The sequence below is a fragment of the Varanus komodoensis genome, unplaced genomic scaffold (genome assembly GCF_004798865.1).
Source record: "Varanus komodoensis strain SLA01 unplaced genomic scaffold, ASM479886v1 scaffold1, whole genome shotgun sequence".
Lineage (NCBI taxonomy): Eukaryota > Metazoa > Chordata > Lepidosauria > Squamata > Varanidae > Varanus > Varanus komodoensis.
In genome coordinates, this window is record NW_025335268.1 from 95,997,680 (window position 1) to 96,020,105 (window position 22,426).

At 44.5% G+C, this 22,426-nt stretch overlaps 1 long non-coding RNA gene across 2 annotated transcripts; it reads right to left on the bottom strand.

Annotated features, from left to right (window-relative positions):
- Positions 1-10,786: 10,786 nt before the first annotated feature.
- LOC123033543 lies at positions 10,787-22,212 on the bottom strand. 2 transcript variants are annotated; one of them, XR_006416613.1, is made up of 5 exons: positions 21,993-22,212; positions 19,516-19,682; positions 18,446-18,524; positions 13,719-13,811; positions 10,787-10,900 (listed from the first exon to the last, which is right to left on the bottom strand). It is a non-coding gene; the product is annotated as an uncharacterized LOC123033543 (long non-coding RNA). The 2 variants fall into 2 exon arrangements; XR_006416608.1 differs by lacking the exon at positions 10,787-10,900 and having other exon boundaries at positions 13,684-13,811.
- Positions 22,213-22,426: the final 214 nt, after the last annotated feature.

Consider the following 22,426-nt stretch of genomic DNA (forward strand, 5'->3'; position numbering starts at 1 on the left):
CTTAACAGTTGTGTAAGTTTGCTTAAAGGGTTTGCAAAATCAGCTTGAAGGCTATTCCAATCCAGGTCTGTCCACTAGTTCTAAAAAAAACTGGGTGCTTACTATTTTCCTTCACACAGTGAGGTTCTCTTGAAGAGCTGAGCACAGGGCTTCAAAACCACCCCTAAATAGATACCTGCAACTCTTTCTCCCCAATTCTTTTTGTAGCCAATTAAGATAAGAGGGCCAAAGTTCTAGGAGCAACTGTTTCTGCACTCAGGCTGGGCAGGGGAAGACACAGCAACAGCAATGAGGAGGAGGAAGAGCAGCAGCAGCAGGGCGAGGCAGCGACAAAGGCCCCAGTCAGTGTCCCCCCTGTAGGAGTGTGGGCCTTGGCAAGTGTCCAACTTTACCTACCTCTGATGCCAGACCAACACTGGCTTCAGCCTCACCTACCATGACTGTGAAGCCCCCAACAGATTGCGCATGAGGCGATGCAGTTCTTCACCAAAAAGAAGGGTTGCCCCCCCCCCCGCCCCACTATCAGAAGTCTTCCATTCAACTGGCATTGCCTACAGATGGAAAGTATTAGTAAGAGGCCGGTACCCCTGGCACTGGGTTGTCCATTCACTTTGGAGAAGCCTGTGAAGCTGAAGAGGTAGAGTTCAAGGACTTGGAATGGAGGCCCTAAATGAAGAGAAGTGGCAAGGAGATTTATCATACCCCATCAAAACCTCACCATGGGAGACACTTTTGACACTGTGGGGGATTAGGAACCCTGCTGGCCTCACTTCTCCCAGGAGAAGCAAAGAAGGATCAGGAAAGCAGATGTGGACACACGCTCTGATAGAGAAGTGTGCCTGTGATAAGCGCTGTGCCATCTGAGGAAAGTCAATGATGTTATCATGGAGAGAGTAAGTGAGCAGACATATTGAATTGCAGTAGAACTTTCCTCAGCAATGGATTACCTTCAGAGACTGGTGCACACCTTAGGATGAGAATGGTTATAAATCACCCTGGGCCAGTGAGAAATAGTGAGGCATCTTGGAAGACAGGAGGTGTTGGCTTAGAAACATGGGGCAGAAATGTGGAATAGTCCATAAAGGTGATGGATTTTTTCACAAAGTTGGTATCAGTGAGAAATCAGGATGTAGTGCAGTGATAGGAAACATGGTACCAACCAGATTATCTTTCCTGGTGCTCCTCAAGGTGCTGTAACCCTCCCACTTCTTTGTGGGTTCAAAGGAATTGCTTCAGAGGAATTAGAGCTTAGACTCCACTTCTGTCTTCTACTCAATGGGGGACATGTTACTTGTCCTTTGTGAATAACCGTGCCTCCCATGGCAGCCACCTTGTGGTGGTGCTCAGGACAGGGTTTTTGGCTTCACACCAGACTTGGATTGGACAACCCATCACGTAGAGGCTGCCTTCAAACAGAGGACTATCCTTTGACACCTTTTCATTTGGAGGATCATCTACTGTCAAGTAGGCACCTGACCACTCTGGCTTTCAGACTGATGGCAAGCTTTGTAGGGCCTGTCCCATCATCCCTCAGGGTTGAAGCAGCTGTTACTGGTTCCTGTGTTCTGGGCTGCTGTTCTACTGCCAAAGCACTGTCATGTAGCTTCCCAGGAAAAAGTCATAAAGACATAAGAAGAGCTTAGGGTGGCTCAGGCCAATGGTTTCTCTTGCCCAGCATTCTCTTCTTACAGTGGCCAGGCAGATGGCCATGGGAAGCCCACAAGTGGGACCTGAGCAGCCGCACCCTCCAGGTCTGTTCTGTTTCAAAACAGCACCACTCACCATGAATCCTGAGCTGGTGCATCCCCACAGTGAAATCTCTCGCCGGAGCCGGACAGCCATCAATAGCGCTCGGTTAATTAATTTGATGGGAACAGCGGGGAGTGCCGTTTGCACTTAGTGAAGTTCCCAGAAACTTCCAAGCTCATCTCTGTAATTGGCCTCATAAATTTGAGGAAAGAGAGAGCTCAGCAAAGCACACGGGAAGGAGAAGGGGGAGCAGCATGCTGTGGCGGCCTTAGTTAATTTTATTGGAGAAATCCATCTTCCCTTCCCCTGCCGCTTGCTCTCCCTCCTGATTTGCCTAATCATGATAAACTCCCATTCATATGTGCACCTACTGCACAGCCATTCGCCACCTTAAAATATTGACTCATGAATATTAAGCACCCTCATTAACATGCAAAAACAGCGGATGCCATCCCTTCTGCCTATCGGAGCACTTGTAATTAAAAACTGAGCTAGTATGTGGGACTCTGAGACAACTAACTGAAAGTAGGTAAGAATCACACGGTTGGGGCTGGAACGGGCTGGCAGGAAGGGGAACACGCCCCTGAGAACTTGATAATTCCTACAATGCTGGGGATATTCTCAAGGGATTGGCATACCCAATATGCAAAGGCTAAGATCTGTGTGAAGCTTGAGCCCTTGAGATCCAGGAATTAAGGATTGCTTGATGAATAGTATTGACCAGGAGAAGAGAGCCTATGTCCCCGCAGATGTTGCTGTACTGCACTTCTCATCATCCCCCAGCCAGAATGGCCAAAGGTCATGCAAATCTTAATCCAACAACATCTGGTGTGTGCAGGTTTCCTGCTCTTGTTCTGGTCCTTTCGCAGCCTGGTGCCTTCCAAGGATGTTGGGCTACAATCCCCACCACCCTTCTGGCCAGACTGGCTGGAAATGATGGGGGTTGTATTCCAACAACACCAGGAGGGTGTTATTTTGGGGAAGGTTGCCTCAAAATGCATTCATTGGCCACACTATCTGGGGCTGATGGGAGCTGGAATTCAACAATGTGTGTGGGGGCATAGATTCATCAACCCTGACCTAGATTTATACTGTCCACTCTGACTGACAGCCACTTTCCAGGGGCTTGGGCAGACTCTTTCCCATTGCTTACCTGATCTTAAGCTGGGATTAGACTGGAATCTTCTCTATGCAAACCCTGTCCATCTGCTGCTTGTATTATTTAGGTTAGGGTTCGAGGTGCAAATTGCTCATCATTTGGGAGGACCAGCTATTCTTAATTTTTCATCAGTAATATGCAGAACATTTATCATGCAGAGAGTTTGACCATTCTGTGACAGCAAAATGGTAATCTGAACAGGATTTCTTCTATTTCAGATTGATGATTTGGGAATTTGAAAGGACAATGAAGACATTTTGGAAACAGCAAATGAGAACAAGCTGTAAGATACATAATACTGTGAAGTTGTTTGTTATAGCCACTTTGAAAACTGAGGTGCTTGTGTAGATCAAGGCACTATAATTAACATAATAATCAGGAATTATTTTCTGGCATATTTAATAATTAAACTAAGAAAAGCAAGGGCACAATTAAGCTGGTGTTTTCCTTATTTTAATTATTAAAGTAACCGGCTTCTATCCTGTGCTAATTACATAAACATAATGATCTAACAAAATCCCTGGAAAAATTCTAGAATAGATTATACAGAGGTCAATCTGTTAACATCTTGAAATCTATGCAGTGATTACTGGAAGCCAACATGGATTTGTCAAAAACAAATCCTACCAAACTAATCTGACTGAGTAACCACCCTGGTAGACTGTAGGAATGCTGTGGACATAATATATCTTGAATTCAGCAAAGCTTTTGACAATGTGTCTCATGATATCCCAACAAACTAGCTAAAAGAGGGCCAGATGGCACAACTATCATATGGATCCACACTTGTCTACAGATTTGGACTCAAAGAGTGTCCATCAATGACACCTTTTCCAACTGGGAGAAGTAACAAGTGATGTACTGCAGAGTTTAGTCCTGGGCCCACTGCTCTTCAACATTTTTATTAATGATTTGGATGAGGAAGTGCATGGAATGCTTATCAAATTTGCAGATGACACAAAACAGGGTGGGATAGCTAATACCCTGGAAGACAGAAAGAAAATTCAAAGCAATCGTGATAGGTTGGAGTGCTGGACTGAAAGCAAAAGAAAGAAATGTAATAGGAACAAATGCCAAGTGCTGCACCCAGGAAAAAGAAACCAAAAGCATTGTTACAAGATGGGGGATACTTGGCTCAAGTGAGAAGGATCTTGGAATCACAAACTGAATATGAGTCAACCATGTGGTGTGGCTACAAAAAACAAATGCTATTTTGGGCTGCATTAATAGAAACATCACTTCCAAATCACATAAAGTACTAGTTCCCCTTTACTCAGGTTAGGCCTCACCTGGAGTATTGCATCCAGTACTGGGTACCACAGTTTAAGAAAGATGTAGACAAACTGGAAAAGGATTCAGAGGAGGGCAACAAGGATGATCGGGGAACTGGAAACAAAGCCCTATGAGGAGAGATTGCAATAACTGGGCATGTTTAGCCTGGTGAAGACTGAGGAGAGATATGATAATCACTCTTCAAGTACCTGAAAGATTGTCACACAGAGGAAAGCCAGGATCAATTCTTGATCATCTCAGAGCATAGGTCACAGAATAATGGGCAGAAGTTAAAGGAAGCCAGATTCCAGGAGAACATCCAGAGGAACTTCCTGACTGTTGGAGCAGTACCAATATGGGACCAATTGCCTAGGGAGCTCATGGGATCTCTCCCACTAGAGGTATTGAAGATACAGCTAAGCTATCTGAGAGGTTTAACTTGGAGTTCTGCATTGAGCAGTGGGTTGGACCCGATGGCCTTCTTGGCCCCTTCCAGCTCAACTTTGCTATCATTTAATGAAACAAAAAGACAGGGAAAGGCATGCAAAACTGACATGAAATCCAATAGAAGTTTTATACCACAAAATGATGGGGTGTTTTTGAGTCATTTTTGTTTTTTGGCTACTCTTGGATTTGGCCATGTATTGTATGGTTACCTACTGGACCTGCAGTTGCAAGGGAGCATGGGGAAGGGTCCCTGATGCTGAGCTTGGCAACTTCAGCTCATCTAGCTTCTTATCATAATTTCCTTTTTATCCTGCAGGCATTTGCTCTGATATCAGTGGCCTAAACTGCCCCTTGTACAATGGCTTTAAGAAGGGATCCAAATACCTTTGGCACTGAGGTCAAAGCAAATGCAAAAATGAATTGCTATGCAACAGCTGTGCCCAAGTGACCTCAACGGACCTGAGGGAAAGGTACAAATTGTACAGTGTAGATATAGGGAGTGGCAGTGACACAATGGAGTTGCTTCAGTGCAGACATGGTTACCCAAGGAAGTAAGAGTGTATGTGTGACATCTTATTGTGGCTTGTCCTGGCAAGAAGGTGAACACTGGAGACAACTGGGGAGCACATGGTGGGTCAGAGTGAGCATTTTCGGGACTGGTAGTAGAGAAGGGCATAAAGCAAGTGGCACCACCAGCAGTCCCAGTTAAGGACAGGGGGTTCCGCTTCTAGCTCCAAGAGGCGACATAAAGCTGGGATTCTAAACGGTTGACCTGGAGAAGCTGATCTAAGGTCGACTGCCTAAACCAACAACCAAATGTGTGGTTCTGATCCTTGTTTATTTGCATTTCTATATGAATTAATAGCCAAAGCTCTTTGGATAGTTCATAACAATTTAAACTCAAAGATGCATAATATACTGGTAAAGCATAATATGAAGCTTTTCTAAGTTTAAAACAGAATAAAAACAGAGGAAAACCAGCAGCTGGAAAATTTAAAAAAAAAAACACACATTGGAAAACAAAATGGAAAAAGTAAAAAGTCTGGAAAAATACAATGGGCTTCACTTGGCACCGCAAAGACCACAAAGTAAGCACTTGGTGAGCCTCTCGGCGGGGTGGAGGGGGGTCCACAGCTGGGGTGCCACCAATGAAAAGTTTCATATGGTCCTGCAGTCTCCCCCAAAGTCAATAATGCATCTCCATGCTAGAGAACTTCTCCAGCCGTATCTGGGCATTCTCATGGCCGTACATGCTTCCACAGTGTGCCACCTCCGCTTTTGTATGGCTGTGTTGTTACTTCGACCAGCACAATTAACCACAATCCTGCCAACTAATGTTAAAGCCATGTTACTATCTAGGCCAGCCTTACTTAACTAGGTGCCCTCCGCATGTGTTGGACTACAATGCTCATCATCCCCATGCTCACTGGCAATTGTGGGAGCTGAACACATCTGGAGACCATGGGATTGGGAAAGGCAGTCAACACCATCCTTAGCTATACAAACACCTACCTAGCTGACACTGAATCTGCCCTCATGCTCGCCCCTTATTCCATGCGATGTCTACCTGATGCTTCACATGCCACCCCAATGCACCCCATCAGCTTTCCTATGGGATCTACTCATAACAAGCACTTCCTTATTTCTGGGGTTGCAGCTGGAATCAAACTTAAGAGCATGATGCCCAATAGACTGAGCTGTGTGGTGCATGTAAACAAGGAGCCATTGGGTCCTACAGGGGTCCACTGTGCATGCCAAGCCACAAGGTACATTTGCAGAGGTGCATCACACCCTGTATTGTTCCTTCACTCTAAACTCCTGGGCAAATTGGTCTGGGGGTGGGAAGGACGGGGATTTCATTTCATTGGTTCTATCACCCATTAGGCCACTTGGCCTCCCTGGACTCTGCCCAGTGCCCAATATCGCCTCCCTCTATCTTCCTGGCCCTTCTGCTTTCTGCTCCCTTCTCTGACAGTGTACCTACCTAGTGATCAATGATTTTTCATTTTGCTGAGAAACTGGCACAAACAGTAGAGTTTACACACTCGCTGCCTTTCTAGTAAAGACAATAACTCAGCACTTTGTCATCACAGGAAATGGGGGCTACGGTACAGGCACTGATGATGTCTGCAGCAATATTTCCAATGGTTCCCCCGTCTCAGAACAAATCTGTTACTGGGGTATGATTCAACTATTTAGGCTATGGCTCAATAATAAAGCCAAGCAGCTTTATGTCTCTGCTGAATGTGTGCGTCTGTGTGTGTCCGTATCTGGAAGGACACACAACCATCAATATACTCTCTAAAAAAAGTTACGTGCTGAGAGCTCTTTCATCCTGGTTCTCTTCAGAGTGCATAAATTGAGGCCTGAGCTCCATTATTCCTCTGTATTTATGGCTGCCCGTAAAAAGAACACCAAATCCACTGAAAATGTTCAATCTGAAAGAAAGCTGAAACATATGAGACTTTTTGGGTTAGGTCTGGTGACTCAACAGCAGTTATTTGTTTAATGGAAGACATATCCATTACCAACTCATAATAGATGGTCCAGAACACACTTTAAGTTACATTCATTTAATGTAATGCTTCCTTATGAATTTCATTTTGTTCTTTGAAAATCAGGGCTCAGCATGAGAGTCTTGGATGTGCTGGTTCTCTGAGGGAAGGTGCAGTTCCTGGAGCTGGAAAAGAATATGGCCACTCTTGAAGAATCCACCACTGGCCTAGGCGGTACCAACAACTATCACTCTATAGCCAATCTGCCATAATTAGGGAAGGAACATTTTAGTTCCAAGTGCAGCACTCCTTGATAAAATGGATTGCCTGGGTCTATGCAAAAGCCCATGTGGTGCAGTGGCTAAGAGTGCAATCTGGGTTCTAGTCCCCACTGGGTGACTTTGGGCCAGTCACAGACTCTCAGCCCAATCTACCTCACAGGGCTGTCCTTATGAGGATAAGTTTGAGAAGAGGAGAATGATGTAAGCCACCTTGAGTTCTTTGGCAGGAGAAAAGCTGGGATAGAAATATAATCAACCAATCAATCAATTGGTAAATAAATAATCTGAGTTATCCTGGTGGCTGACCTGTGCTGGGAGATGGATGGGGTGGCCTCTTGGTTTTCCTGAACATTCAGCACCATTAATTCCATGGGAATTCCATGGCCGCTGCAGTCCTCCTTTGAAGGTTCTTCTTAAGGTTTTTCTTGTGTTTCGTTGACTTTCACCTGCACAGGCCATCAAATAGAGAATACATTGGACTGTATTCTCTTCAATACTGGTCTCTTCAAATAGGGGACTGTCCTCTGAAACGGCCAGAGTTCCTCCATCTCCTTCAGCTCTCTGGGCGGCCCCAGGCTGTTAGGGCCCTCGCCATGTCCTCAACACCGAGCCTCAATGGCACGCCTGTGCGGGGACAGAGGGGGAGCAGCCGCCAAGGGCTCACCGTGAAGTAAGCACCAAACCCTGAGCCGTCGGACTCGCCGGATTGTAGGGACTTTGCTACATTACACCAAATGCACGTTGCTTCCTTAGCGGGAGCTCCTTAGCATAAATGCTGGCCAGTCCCTGCATAGCAAGATCTAGGCCTGAGGTAGTTGTCTCCAGAAGCACTTGGAAGGGGTTTCTATTCATTCCCCTCCACCCGTAAATGAATGCTGGAAAATATTTGTTAATCTTTGCAGAGGATTAGAAGCAAACTTGGCCTGAGGCCAACGCCATGGAGAATATTTTTACAGCTCCAGTGGCCACCAGAGGGCACCAGAGGACCAAACAATGCCAAGCCAGCAGCAATGTCAGCAACCTGTCCTTGCCGCTGTGACAGCAAATCCCAGTTAGCATTTAATGTTGCTTATTACAGAACGTCCAGGGTCATCCTTTTGATCAGCACCGGGCTGAGGCAACAGGGAGAAACGCACACGCACGCTGAGGTTAGCTCATTTACTGTCCTCTTTTCTCCACACCCTACCTCAGAATTTCAAGGCAAGGAAGCCAAGAATGATCTGGCAAGCTCAGGGGACTGTTTAGCCCAGGGCCTGGCAAAATTTCTGGGCCTGCAGGCACCACTGGCACTTGGAGAAACTGTCCTGGGCAGCACCACAAAATGGCTGCCATGGGAGGTGAAGCTAATTACAAAGGAGTACCTAACCTGCCCAAAGAAGTGATGTTGGAGCACTAACTGCACACACACACACTTCTCCTGACTTAAAATCCATAGACCTCTCCTCACATTCACACACACTCTCCATTAAGGTGTATTTGTGTATCACCCAAAAAGAGGACATCTATTTGTACATATTTTGCAGCTGCTAATTTATATGAATGGATGCAATTTTAGAAATTATTATAATTTTAAAAGAAATGGATAGCATCTTGCTATAGTGCGAAGTTCGTGACCAGGTAACCTGGTTTCTTGTTCTGCTGTCCAGGCTGATGCGCATTTCAAACAGCAGGACCTTCCTCTGATGGTCATTTACCTTTAAACTGGACTTGGAATGGACAGATCTTGAAGAGGAGGATGTTTTCAAACTTGAGGGCAGCCTTCCAGAATCCTTTAACTAGAAGATTGTCCTCTGTAAATGAGGACACATGGCTAACCATCCATCCTTCTTCCTACCTACCTTCCTCTCCTCACTGTAAGCACATGAAAAACCACAGATTCACTTTTTTTGAGTTGGAGGAGGAGAACATCCTAGCAGGCATCAAGAAAATCCTCTATGGGGTGTAATGGTATGAATAGTATATTCATTTATATGAATGGTATAACCACATTGCCCATCCTTGGTTTAGCTTAATACAGGGATAGTCAGATGACTAAACCTGGCGTTACAGGCCCTTTTTTGGACATAATATCCTTGTCAGGTCTGCTGTCCGTTAGCGTACTTGTTCTAAGTTGCCCTCCATGTCTGAGGACAAAGAAGGAAAATGCACCTGTGGCACTGGATATTCTTTCAACCTGCTCTAATGAGCACAGAAACGTTTTGCTGCCGTCCTCCCTTTCTCTGGTAGTGTACGAAGGAGGGTGGAATGAAGGAAGACAAGGTACTCCCACTATTGCTACAGCTGGTCAAAGAAATCAAAAGGCCCTTCCATCCTTGCACTGCCCTTTTCAAATCTGATGTAACAGCCAAGAATGGAGACTTGTTAACCATGTTCACTTTGCAGCCTGCTGGTCGGCCAGCTCTGGTCCAAGGCCAGCTTGTTCTTGAGCTCAGATAAGATAAGCTTTGTGCCCCTCTAAAAATGTATTTAAATAATGCAGCACTGGCACATCTTCTTGGCTTAACCCCAGTCACAGATCTGGAATAGTTCTTATCCTTGGAAGAAGAATTATAATATAACTGACTTAAATCAGAAGTTTAGAGATGTACCTCATATTCCTAGTTTAACGACAGAGTACCAGACTAGGATTATACGATCTGTGTCTTAGGCAGATGTTCTTCAGTTCAGAGATAAGGGACAGGAATATAATGGTTTTTAAACTGGATCCTCAATTTCACTCAGTTTTTTACAAAGGGGCCATGAAATGCACAAGAAGATAATAGATCCTTCCTTTTTTGACACCCCTGGTTCAATCCCATTTCACATGACAATCAAGTGCAATGAACTGCAGTTATCTCTTGCACCCTCTGCACCTGCAATGAAGCTGCATCTCTAGGCAACCCGTGTTCTGTCTGCGTCTTCCTATGACCCCTCTTTCCCCCACCCCAGATTAATTTGCCTGCCTGTATGCAACTGATTTATGGCAGGTGCCAATCTGCAGTGACCTTGCACTTTAGCTGATGTGTAATAATAAAGGGCAGCCAGCAGGTCAACTGTTTTAAGGGTTGTGAACTGGCTGGGTGTACAGATCAGCAATCGGGGAGTGCCTGGCCCCATCTGCTCTTGCTTCCACAGATGCAGCACTTCTTGCTGCTGATCCTAGTAACAGTGGTCCAGTTTTAGCTTACCTACTGCACCTGAGCTAAGGGTTAATGGTACCAAGATGTGATGCCTGTCTAAATCTGCATGCATGTCCTTTCAGGTATGAACAATGTATACATGGGTTTTGTGTGTGTGCTTTAACAACCTTCTGGTGCTTGAAATATACACAGGCCTTGATGAGGAAAAGGTTCCTCAGGTTATTTGTACCTGAATATGAAAAACCACAAAAAACAAACAAGTTACATTCATTTAATGTAGTGCTTCCTTATGAATTTCATTTTGTTCTTTGAAAATCAGGGCTCAGCATGAGAGTCTTGGATGTGCTGGTTCTCTGAGGGAAGGTGCAGTTCCTGGAGCTGGAAAAGAATATGGCCACTTTTGAAGAAATCCACTGCTGGCCTAGGCAGGACAAACAACTATCACTCTATAGCCAATCTGCCATAATTAGGGAAGGAACATTTTAGTTCCAAGTGCAGCACTCCTTGATAAAATGGATTGCCTGGATCTATGCAAAAGCCCATGTGGTGCAGTGGCTAAGAGTGCAATCTGGGTTCTAGTCCCCACTGGATGACTTTAGGCCAGTCACAGACTCTCAGCCCAACCTACCTCACAGGGCTGTTGTTGTGAGGATAAGATTGAGAGGAGAATGATGTAAGCTGCCTTGAGTTCCTTGAAACAGGAAAAAAGGTATAAAGCAAATAATAATGATTACAATAAAATGTTTCTGTGTGTTTGTTGCACACCTGATGCAGCATACATATGCTGTGTACTCCAATATTACAAAACATTTTACTTATAAATGACTGTCGGAGTGAAAAGGGCTTCCCTCCTTTGGATGGAAGATGTGATGATCACATGCTTGATGACTATGAGAGAATCCAGGTAGAGACTGGAGGGGAAGAAAGGACTGAGAAAGGGCATTGTGGGACAGGAAGTGGCACTGATGAGGTTCGGAGGAAGAGAAATAAGTGTTATGTGCATTTAATGGCAAGGAGTCATTTTTAGAAGGTCAATATCTAGTGTGAGCGCCAGTGTGGTGCAGTGGTTAAGAGCATGGAACTGGGACTGAGGCCATCTGGGTTCGAGTCCCCGCTCGGCCATGGAGCCAACTGGGTGACTTTGGGCCAGTCACAGACTCTCAGCCCAACCTTCCTCACAGGGCTGTTGTTGTGGGGATAAGATGGAGGAGGAGATGTAAGCTGCCTTGAGCCCTTTGTAGGAAAAAGGCAGGATATAAATCAAATAAATAAATAAATATCCGTTGTGAAAATGTGTTGACTAGCAATACAGCAAATGCACAAAGAGATCAAAACTAGGGTTTGTTGCCACTTTCTTGCTCTAATAGAGTCCTTTTTGCTCAGTGGAGAATATATTATACTCCTATATCTCACCACTAGAATTATTTCATTTGGTGGAAATGTAACTGCAACATCATAACAGAAATGGACCTGAGACAAACTTTGACATGTTCTGGTTTTTTTCAGTACAGCTGCTGAAATATTAATGTGAGGTGCAAAAGGCATGAAAATTGCCTTTGAGGGTACCATAATGGTGAGGATGCAATTTATCCATGCTGCATTGCTTTCAATGGGATGCACATTCTGATGCATTTAAAGGTGCATGCTCTTGCAGTGAAGCGAAGACACATGTTGGCCACTTTTTTACTTTCAACTAGATCTGGATCAGGGATTTTGTTAGTTTTCAGTTGGACCACTGGATGACAATGAAGCTAAAGGAGGATAAGGAGGTTGTGGAGAAGGAGAATGCATTCTTTTCAACTGTCTTCACTGTGGAAGATACAGGACAGACACTTGTGCCTGAACTGATTTGTGCTGGATGGGAGTCTAAGGAAAGGAGAAAAATAATGGTGACAAAAGAGGTTATCCTCAAAATTATTGACAAAAGTTAATAAATCACTAGGCCCAGACAGTATCCATCCTAGAGTTCTTAAAACCTCTGATATGAAATTGTTGATCTAACAAAAACATGTAGCACATCATTAAGATCAGCCACTGTAGCAAAGAACTGGAGAATGGGCCAGGTAAGCCCAGGTTTTTAAACAGGGAGGTGAGCAGAAAATTACAGGCCAGCTAGCCAAACGTCTACTCTAGTTAAATGGGTTGAAAGTATTGTTAAATATGAACTTAGCAAGTATGTAGATGGCCAAGCCTTACTGAAAAAGAATTGGCAGTTGTCACAAATGTTAGCACTGTCTCATTCACCTTTAGAGATTAGTGAGAATATCAATAAATATTTGGACAGGTGTGATCAGAAATGGTTTGACTGGACTTCCAAAAGGCTTTGGTCAAAGTTCCTCACCCAAGACTCCTGAACAACTTAACACTCATAAAATAAGAGGGGAGGTTTGCTTAAGGATCAATAACTGGTTTAATAATAGGAAGCTGAGAATAGGAATGGACAGTAAATTCTCCCCATGGAGGGATGTAATCAGTGGGGTCCCACAGGGATCTGTATTGGAACCAGTGTTTTTTAATTTGTTCATAAATGATCTGGAATGCAAGGTGAGTGCCAAATCATTTAGGGTGTTTAAAAAAAGAATTGTGAGGATTTCAAAAAAGATTTTTCCAAAATAGTCCTCAAAATGGCAAAGGTGGTTCAGTGCATGTAGGTGTAAAGTGATTCAAAAAAGAATGTTAATGGGGACTGGCAGGTACTCGCATGTAACACCAGTTCTCTATCGGTTACACTGGCTGCCAACTGAAGTCTGGGTCCAATTTAAGGTGCTGGTGATGACCTGTAAAGCCCTAAATAGCTTGGGTCTGGGATACCTGAAGGATTGCCTTCTTCCCTATGTGCCCTTGAGATCTGAGGTGGAGGTCTTGCTCCAGGAGACCTCCTTGAAGGCGATTAGGAGGGTGGTTAACCAGAGAAGGGCCTTCTCTGTGGTGGTGCTCCAACTATGGAATACGTTTCCCAAAGAGGTTCGCCTGGCACTGACACCATATTCTTTTCAGCATCAGGCAAAACCCTTTTTATTTTCCTGTTATTTCAATGTTTAGTGATTTTAACTGGGGTTTTTATTTAATGTTATTGGATGCTGTGCTGTTCTGTTTTATTCTGTTGGTTCTTTCATTGTAAGCCATGCCGAGATGCTAGTGGTGGATCAGTTAGAAAAGCTTAATAATTTTTTAAAAATAAATAAAAAATCCCAACTTCAAGCATCTGAACTAGCAGTGAGTGACCAGGAAGGAGATCTTAGGCTTGTGCTGGACAGCTTGATGAAAATGTCAACCCAGTATTCAGCTTCTGCAAAAAAGGCAAATTCCATGTTAGGCATAATTAGGAAGGAAACTGAAAATAAAACTGCCAATATAACCTTGCCTTTGTACAAATCTATTGTGCAACCACACTAAGAATGCTGCTTACAGTTCTGCCCACTGCACCCAAAAAGGCTATTGTAGAGTTAGAAAAAGTACAGAAAATGGCAATTAAAATGATCAAGAGGCTGGGACGATTCCCCTATGAGGAAATGCTACAACATGTAGGATTCTTTAGTTTAGAAAAAGGTAAGTAAGGCAAGGCATGGTAGAGGTGTACAAAATTATGCATGGTGTGGAACAGGTGGAGAGAGAGACATTTTTCTTCCTCTCTCATAATATTAGAACCTGGGGACAGCAAATGAAGCAGATTGATAGGAGATTCAGAGCAGATCAAAGGAAGTACTACTTCACATGGTATATAGTTAAACTATGGAATTCATTTCCAGAAGATGCAGCGATGGCTACCAATTTGGATGGCTTTAAAAGGGTATTGGACAAATTCAAGGAGAGGAAGCTTGCCAAAGCTTTCTAGTCCTGAGGGTTGTATGCTCCTTCCAGTATCAGAGACTTTTGTTGTGGAGCATGGACATGAGGACATGAGGCAGCTTGTAGGCAGCTCATTGGCCGCTGTGTGAACAGAACATAGGGCTAGATGTGCTTTTGGTTTGCTTTTCTGCTCTTCTCTTTTCCCTTTGTTAGAGGCGCTTATGTGTGTTCTGAGGAATGCCCAAGGAGTTTCTTTATCTTGCAAGGGCATCTGCGGGGGTGGCAGAGTGTGGGTGGGACAGCAGCAACCCCAGGGCTGTACCTGAAGGCCAAGATGCAGGGCCTCCACAGCCCAGCCCTCCCTTTCATGGTTCTTGCAAGAGTCAAAGGCAATGGGATAAGGGCAACAGGCCCTGAGTCAGCACTTGGCCTGGTGTGGGTATGACAAGAACCACCAGGCCGATGCCACTCGCTGAAGCACCGTTTCTTCTTATTTTTAACCATTTTAAAGTTAGGAAGCAAACAACTGGGTATGCATAAGCTCTTTTGACAGTTTTAGCAAGAAAGCAAGCTAGCTAGTTAGCTTGTTTCCAAGTAACTGTGTTTAGAATTGAGGCAGCATAAGCTAAATCCATTTTATTCTTATAGCTATGCTGTTATGATTTAAGTGAGTTTAAAATGCAAAACTGCAAATGATCAGAGCATTTCATATATATATCAGTGTTGGCAAGTAGATTTTTGTTTCATGTTAGGTTTTTGCTCCAACGTATCAGGAAGGTAGAAGCAGTGGTGAATCATGGAATGGCAGAGAGGGAGAAGAGAAACGTTAACTGAAATGTTCGCAACTGAAGTAATATATATGGCTGTCTAAATGGATCCCCATAAGATCATTAAGTCCCGGGTCTATAATTACCTAGCTGCACCACTGGATATGCATGCAAATCATGTCACTTCTGTTCATTCTTTCTCGGCCTGCTAAAATCATGCTCATCCATTCATTCAGTAGTTTGCATCCATTCATTCAGCCCACTACTGGGCTGAAGGTTATGGAATATGGTTTTTAATGCAGGTGACAGTAGGGTCGGAGAATATCTAAATATACCATACATATCATGGCTAAACAGTAGGCAACTGAAGTCCCTGGTGACGAAGCTGGCCTGTGGATAACAGCAAGATGATCTACCATTTACCCATGCTCTTCTGACCATTTTTATTGAGGTATTCCGTATTTATTGTAAGGGTTTATATCATGGCCTTCAAAAAGAAGAAAAAGGAAAAGGAAGGAAAGACAGAAACTTTCCCAAGATAGAATTACACATTTTAGTAAAATACAAAATAATATTATAAATAAGTAAAATAAAATTGTTATTGTGGCAATAAAACTGCAGTGAGCAAAATAAAATAGCTGCCTGCTGGCTTCGGGAAGAAGAGGAACTAGGCTTCCCATACATTACCCTCAATCTCTTCTCCCTGCTAGGACAAAACATGCAAAAACTGAAGCCTTCCAATCTCAATCAGCTATGAGCACACCAGAGCAGCAGCAAACGGGAGGAAGGGGAAGGGCAGCCCTTGTAGCTCTGCTCTGTCAGCTAGAATGAGGCCCTCTTTACTCTTTCAAGGCCAGGTCCCAACCACAACCCCAGTTGCTGGGAAAATCCACTTCTACTTCCCCTGACCTGCAGCTACTGTAAGAATTGCAGCTGGACCCAAAAGGGGTGGCAGGCAACATCACCACCCCTAGTCGTCAAAAGGCCCTGGACCCATGAGCCTGGCTACATGACACCACTGTTAGCACGTCTAGATTTGCTGACTGCTGTTGTCGTATGACGTGGGGCAGAGAGAGCTTCTGCCTAAGTGAGTGGAGCTCACCCTTCGGACATCACTGCTCTATTGCCCAGAAACCAGGGCCTCGTGATCGGCCTAATCCTGTCATAGTCCAGGCCCTCTCACACAAATCTCATCTCCCTCTAGATACTCCTACATATACATATACACAACCCCCCCCCCCTTGATACCTTTGGTGAGATTTTGCCTGCGTGTTTGCTATTGGACAAGATATCTCTATATTAACACTACCAAGTCCCCAAAAATGCCATTTTTTTTTGAGCCACCCAAGCTCTCCATTTTGCACACATTAGTAACAAAGTGTTCTGAACCTAGCTCATCCCAGGGCCAGCACCTAACAACTCCTTCCTCTTCCTCTTCCTCCTTTTCTCTAATTCCCAATAGCTGGAGTTTTCTGCACAGTTGAACCATGCCACGAGGGAAACATTTTGTCAAATCCCCTTCTTCCTCAGAATAAAGAGGAGCTTGCATGCTACTCTGAGCAATTTTGATGAGCATGTTCAGTTTATCCACAGAGGATGATGGGCCATTAATGCCCAGGTAGCCGGAAGTAAGAGATGTGAGCTAGGCAAGATTTCCAATTCATTCCTGGCTGAAAGGGTTCATTAGAGAGGAAATATTCCAGCCTTTGTATCTAGAGGGCTGGAAAGAGGCAGTAAGAGGTAGGCTGCTGTGGCCTGGGGAAGTCTGGCTATTACACCATGTTTGCTGGATCTTCAGACGGACAGGAATTTTACTCTCAGGCTTTTCTCTTCAGGCAGGCCTCTACATTAGAAGTGGGTGACCTGTAAGAGAGACTTCAAGACAGGCAAGCTTCTTGGTAGACTGGCAAAGTTTTAAGCCTAGAATTGCAATTAGGCACACATTAATTCTGCTTCCCTCACTGGTGGTAAAAGAATGAATGAAATGCAGGCATGGTTTCATATATAATCTACCTTGGCCCTGGATGGTGCACTGGAAACTGCATTTTGTTATTCTACTTCCATGTATCCCTTTGGGTTCCCTTTTATCACATCTCAACTTGGCACAGAACTTCTACTGCTTTTTCTGTGCACTGAACTTTCAGCCAGTATAGAATTTCCCAGGCTAGCTTAATCATTGCTCTTGGGACACAAAGAACCAAGAAGGAAGGAGAGAAAGAGAGAGGGAGAGGGAGAGAGAGAATCACAGGAATCATTTTTCAGTGATGTAAGGTACTTCTTAATGGTCAAAAATATAGTGGGCATCTGGAGTTACAATCAGGTTACATGTTTATTACTGATAGAGGCATAACACAATAAATATCTGCAAAGACTCATTATCAATAGTGAGCTAATTAACAGCAGTTAAAGTTGAGTGACATCAATTGAAATAGAAGCAAATGAACAAGATAGGAATACTGATATGGTAAACCCTGGCTGTGCATTAAAACTCATGGTTTCCAGTTCAGCTGCTGAATATTAACAACTTCATCTGCAAACTGATGCCAAAATCATGGCAGCGAACCAGTGATGCTTCAGCCTGGGTTCAGTAGACCATATGGCAACACCTATCCCAGAACAATTCTAGTGGATGACAAATTGGAGGATAATTCTGTGCCACTGCCACAGGAAGGAAGGAGAGGGGTCCCGGCGGGTTTTACTCTGCTAGTCGAATGGCTATAGGGGGTGGCAGCGCTCATCTCCATTTCTAAGGCCATGAGCCAGTGCTGTTTGAAGATGTTCCTGTGGTCAGGCGGCCAGCAACTGCCATAGAACAGCCCTTTAAAAATAATCTCAGTTGGTTCACTGTTAGCATCATTGGTACTCTAGTCACTTGTGTCCGTGCTTTCCCTCTTCAGCTAGGGACACCAAAACTTACCTAAGCTGGTAATCACAGGAAGGCAATACTGTCTAATCAATGGTCAATGTAAACCTGCTATTTCCTTGTTCTACCTTACAAACAATAGACTAGCCAGTGAGTTCTTGACTCTTATCAGTCTTTGGACTGAAGACCATTGTAACTGGTTCTCTGCTAGGCAGAGGTGTCCTGTAACATCAGGGGGGTGGAATTGATGGCCTTCATGGCCCCTTCCAACTCTATTATTCTATGACTCTGTGGGGTCTAAGAGGGCAGGGAACTGTGTCCTCAGGAAGTATAGCCTATAAACAGGGCTAAGCCTTTGGAAGCAGTGTGATGCAATCCAGGATTCTGGAACCATGAATCGTAATGCAAGCCAGGATGGAAGAGAAACCAAGAAGCAGGAGCAAGCTAGAGTTAGGAACGACCAAAGAAGACAGAGACATGTGCTTGAGCACAGTTAGAACTTACTGCACACACAAGGCTTGATTGGAACAGGAAGCCCTCTTCTCTTAGACTCGTTCCTATCCAGAAGTTTCCAATGGCCAGGCTGGGTAGACAGAAAGTGCCTAAAGCTTGAAAGAACTTCACTGAGAAACCGCTACAGCAGATCACTGGTTCACCACATGGGCATCTGCACAGAACTCCTGCCAGAGCGAAACACCTGAATACAACACTGAAGCTAGTTTGCAACAGTCTGCAATACTCAGACCTCCTGTTCTGAAGCTAATTCAGAACAAAAGTCAGTAGAGGCCTTCAGTTGTCACCGTGGCAAAAAGTCCTGAGCAGAACAGAGACAGAACGACAAACTGGACACTTCCATGTGGGCCACCTTGGGGACATTTCTTAAGCATGAAGGGCGCCTATTTAATCTGCCACTTACAGGTCACCGAGGAAAAATGAGTAGAACACCAAGGGGTGTTGTCTTACCCACAATGCTATCAGAGGTCATAAGTCACATCATTCTAATTATTAAACATATAGCTGGGAATTGGGTCACTAATGCAGATGTATCTTGACAGAGTGCGTATTGATCTGTCCAGGCAGAACTGGCAAATAATATCTATGATTTATCATTTGTGAGAAATTTTTTACATTGGGATTTTGTTTACATGAAGAAATAATAGCTTTTCCTCTCTTCCTTCAAATCATTCCTCAGAATCAATCTTTTCTACAAAACCTGTGGCTTTCCCTTTCTGCTTAAGCTATAGGTAATAGCAGCAAAGTGTTTTCTTTAGCCCAGCAGGTGATGATGGGACTTCAGCACTGGGCCTCTCCTTCAAAGTATCTTGGACTGGCAGTGTGAGCTGTCTTCCCCTGTGCGCCATCTTCTCCCCCTCCTTCCCTAGCTGTGTTCAGATTGGAGGAAAGCAGCTGGAGGGATCGGCAGAAGGGAAGGCTCTCCCGGCAGTCAGGACTGTGATGGCTGTTTTGCTGCTTCATTGGCTGGTTCCTATCATGGTCCAATTGAGACTGTGTTGCTACAAGAAGGTTGGGGAAGAAACACTTCCCTGCATGCTGTTTGCCCAAACCTCACCCACCTGAAGAGTGACTTTGCTGCTGACTTCCCAAACTGTTACGGAGTTGTTTCAAATCAGTGGGTGACCTGATCAACAATCCCTGGACATCACGCTCCGTTCCATGGTCACATCTTGGCTTGTGCCATGTTCTTCTTTCTGGCCCATCCTTGTCAGGCATAGGGAGGCCACTGGCACATCACCAAAAAGAGGACACCAATTTTTTTTACAACACATAAATATGCAGATATGTGCATAAAAATGAACTCTTTTTAAAAGTGTGATTTACATAGAAATACAATATATAATACTTCAGCAGGGAAAACTGACTAGATAACCAGTGTCTCTGCACTATCTGACCATCTACTAAGTATTGCTAGGAAATGGTTCCTCTTATTTAAACCAGACTTTAGTGGACAGCCCTTCAAATAAGTGGACTAATCTTTATAAAGTAGGACACCTGACCACTCTAGTTATGCATTGATCCTTTCACCAGAAGTCTGTAGCTCAAATCATTATTTTCTTCATTCCTCATTCTTTAGCAGCCTTCTCCATTCTGGTGCCTTCCAGATGTTTGGAATGCTAGCTCCCATAATCCCCAGCCAGTATGGCCAATGGTCAGAAATGCTGGAAGTTGTAGTCTTCCAGGAGGGTACCAGGTTGGGGAATGCTAGTGAACCTACTGCCTCCTCTTTTAAACTGCTTTCTTTTTCCTTTCCTTCCCTCAGTACTAACTCCCTGCCCTCATATCTAGATCTCACCAGAACATTATCCACCCAGTATTTCTGTTCCTGTTGCCCATTATAACCCTGCTAGTGACCTTTTCTCCTCAAGATCTACCATGCTCAGGTCTTCTCCACTTACTCCCCTCTGTTGCTAACTCCCTCTTCCTTCACACTCCTCCTTAAAAGCCCACCTTTTCTGCAATCCCCTCTTTGTTTAGCCCTTCCAACTGTATTTGAACCAAAATGAATCCTAACTATACTTCTTATGGAATCCTCTTGCATGCTTACTTCTACTTGAAACTAAAACCCATTTTGCCTAATGGATTTTACTCCCAGGTAAGTATGCATAGGATTGCAGCCCTTAATTATATTTTCTCACATACATGAGCATGTATGTATATTTCCCCCACTCCCATTCCTTCTCTCTCTCAGTTAAAATTTAGATTAAACTCTGCTTGTTTATCTTTATTTAGTATACTTGTATTCCAATCTTCTACTGAGAAAACTCTTAAGAAACTCATAGAAATAGTTTAATGACCCCTATTATAGAATTAAAACACAACTGAACAGCAGAGGTGATAAAAGAGCCACCATTAAATATTGGCTTGAGTTGGGGCTCTGCGTTCTTTTGTTGATATTCTTCTGTATCACTGGTGTACCTGTGTCCTTTTCCCAAGGAGTGAATAGCAGCTTCAAGGGTTTTCATCAGAAATGTAGAACATGTGAAGCTGCCCTGTACTGAGGCAGACTCTTGTTTCATCTAAGCCAGTATTGCTGACACTGTCTAGCAGGCTCTCCCAGATGGTAAAGAATTTTTCCAGGAGATGATGGGAATCAAACTCACCATTTTCTGCATGCAAAACTTGTGTCCTACCACTGAGCCACAGCCTCTCCCTGTTTGCAATACAGAGGGGAGGGTTAACTTCCTACACACTTCCATGCACTAAGCTCCAATTCTGATTCAATATTCCTTCCTTAACTGTTTTTGAAAACAGTTATCTAAACCACACAGTTCCACTTCATATCTAGACTTGGATGTCACATGCAAGAAATAGCTGAGTCAACTTTTAACTTTTGGGTTAAAGCATAAAAAGCTTTTCACTCCTTAGAATTTCTTCTTCAGGAAGAATGGACTAAAATAGCTAATACTTCAGTACATGAAGGACAGATTGACTTCATAATGAAGACACTATCTGTGTCTTGTACTGATGAATGCCCAGTACACAGACATTTAAATGACAATGGCAACACCACTAGCGCTAATCATATTTAAGTCACTCCAGACAGATACAGGCCAAATCACACTTTGCCATCACCTGAACACCTTCTTGTGTGTGCATGAATGCTAAGAGTTTCCAACTAGACCATTCATGGAGCTTCACAGCCTTCACATATGAAGGGTCTTTTTACTGTGTTGAACATGCACAGGTAGGAATATGATGGTGAGGAATGTAACAGGAAGCATTCCTCTGAGTACAGCAGGGGGAGTCAGGTGGGCAGAAACAGGCTGCCCCGATTCTGCGGGGCAAGAGTGCAGGTATGCACATTGCTCTCCACTCTCTGCCAGGTCCAGAATCCCCTCTTCCCTCACCACCATCCCATGCCGAGCTATTTCTTCCACAGCTCCCAGGTTGCCACCCCTCAGAACGGCCTCCTCTCCCGCCCTCAGCGTGAGGCACCTCCTGGAGGCGATGCTTGCCTGAGAAAGCAAGCGCCAGTCGCTCTCTCCCATCCCACTGCTGCGGGTGGTGGAGAAGATTTGATTAAGCCCTTCACCTGATGGAGGCAGAGGCGGCCAGATGCAGTGGGAGCCGCCAGAACAAGGCTGAGGCAGGGGGATAGTATGCAAACACATTTTCCAGGCCCATCTGTGCCGTCCTGCTGTCCTGCTGGTGCCACGTCTCTGCTCCCCGCCACACGCCCTGCTCCGAATCCCACCTGGAACCGGGAATCTCTCCAGCGGGTTGGCGTGTGTGCTGCTCCTGCTCCTTCAAGGTGATCTGACTCGATTAGTGCGGCCCTGGCAGGGGCGGCTGAGCGTGCGTGTGCCTGTGTTTGGAGGGAGCTTTCTAGGTTTCCTCCTCGCTCTCTCTTTTCTGCCTTAATTGGAACCCTCCGAGACCAGGCGAAATCGCATTAGCACCAGGCCCCGGCATGCCAAGCCATCCATCTTTTTTTATTACAGCGTAATGGGGCTGCTCGCGAGGCGG